Source organism: Palaemon carinicauda, chromosome 3 (assembly GCF_036898095.1).
Source record: "Palaemon carinicauda isolate YSFRI2023 chromosome 3, ASM3689809v2, whole genome shotgun sequence".
NCBI lineage: Eukaryota > Metazoa > Arthropoda > Malacostraca > Decapoda > Palaemonidae > Palaemon > Palaemon carinicauda.
The window spans coordinates 101029722-101032003 of record NC_090727.1 but is presented as its reverse complement, the minus strand read 5'-3'; positions in this window follow the sequence as shown (position 1 = coordinate 101032003).

The following is a 2282-nucleotide window of genomic DNA, read 5'->3' as shown; positions in this document are numbered from 1 at the left end:
TAGATAGGTAGTGTTAGCTAGATAGATAGAAAGAGAGATAGATAGATTGATATATAAATAGATAGATAGATATACAGATTGTTAAGTAGAGATAGGTAGATAGATAGATAGATGCACAGATAGATATATAAGTAGATAGGTAGAGATAGATAGATTGATAGATAGTTAGAGATAGATGGATAGATAGGAAGAGTTCTACAGATAGATAGATATAGAAAGATATGTAGAGATAGATAGATAGATATATACAAAGACAGATAGATAGACAGATAGAGATATATAGATAGATATATAGATGGATAGATAGATAGAGATAGAAAGATAGACAGATAAATAGATAGATAGCTAGATATATGCACAGATACATAGATAGACAGATAGGTAGAGAAAGATAGATAGATATATACATAGATAGACAGATAAATAGATATATATATAGGTAGGAAGAGATAGATATATATACATATATATATATAGATAGATAGATAGATAGATACACAGATAGATAGATAAATATAGATATATATATATATATATATATATATATATATATATATATATATATATATCTATACAGAGAGAGAGAGAGAGAGAGAGAGAGAGAGAGAGGTAGATAGATAGATAGATGCACAGATTTATAGATAGATAGAGATAGGTAGATAGGTAAATAGGTAGAGATAGATAGATAGATAGACAGATAGATATAAAAATAGATAGATAGACAGATAGATAGATAAAGATAGATAAACATATCGATAGATAGATAGATCGATAGTTACAAAGATAGACAGATAGATAGATAGAAATATTGATATATAGATGGATAGAAAGAGAGATAGATAGATATAAACAGATAAGTAGATAGATAGATAAATGCACACATAGATATATAGATAGATAGATAGAGATATAGATAGATATGTAAAAATAGATAGATAGATAGGTATAGATAGATATGTAGATAGTTATATAAAAAGATAGATAGATAGAGAGATACACAAGTATATAGATAGATGGATAGGTAGAGATAGATAGAGAGATATACACAACTGAGATAGATAGATAGAGAGATAGGTACAGATAGATAGATATATTGATATATAAAAAGATAGATAAAAACACACATATTGATAGATAGATAGCTAGCTAGACAGATAGATAGATATATGCACAGATAGATAGATAAATATATATATATATATATATATATATATATATATATATATATATACAGATAGATACACAGATAGATAGATAGATATAGATAGGTAGATATATATATATATATATATATATATATATATATATATATATAGAGAGAGAGAGAGAGAGAGAGAGAGAGAGAGAGAGATATTTAGGTAGATAGTTAGAGATAGATGGATAGATAGGAAGAGTTCTATAGATAGATAGATATAGATAGATAGGTAGATAGATAGATATTTGCACAGATATCTAGATGGATAGATAGATAGAGATCGATAGATAGATAGATACAAAGACAGATAGAGAGACAGACAGAGATATATATATAGGTAAATAGGTAGAGATAGATAGATAGATAGACAGATAGATATGAAAATAGATAGATAGACAGATAGATAGATAAATATCTCTCTCTCTCTCTCTCTCTCTCTCTCTCTCTCTCTCTCTCTCTCTCTCTCTCTCTCTCTATATATATATATATATATATATATATATATATATATATATATATATATATATATATATATATATATATATATATATATATATATATATATATATATCTACCTATCTATATCTATCTATCTATCTGTGTATCTATCTATCTATCTATCTATATATATATATATATATATATATATATATATATATATATTTATCTATCTATCTGTGCATATATCTATCTATCTGTCTAGCTAGCTATCTATCTATCTATCTATCTATCTATCCATCTTTGCATCTACCTATCTATTTATCTATCATTATGTGTGTTTTTATCTATCATCTATCTATCTATCTGTACCTATCTCTCTATCTATTTATCTCAGTTGTGTATATCTCTCTATCTATCTCTACCTATCCATCTATCTATATACCTGTGTATCTCTCTATCTATCTATCTTTTTATATAACTATCTAACTATCTATCTATAACTATCTATCTATCTAGTTTTACATATCTATCTATTTATCTATATATCTATGTGTGCATTTATATATCTATCTACCTATCTGTCTATATCTATCTATTTATCTTTCTATCATACACAAATAGATAGATAGATAGATATATAGGTAGA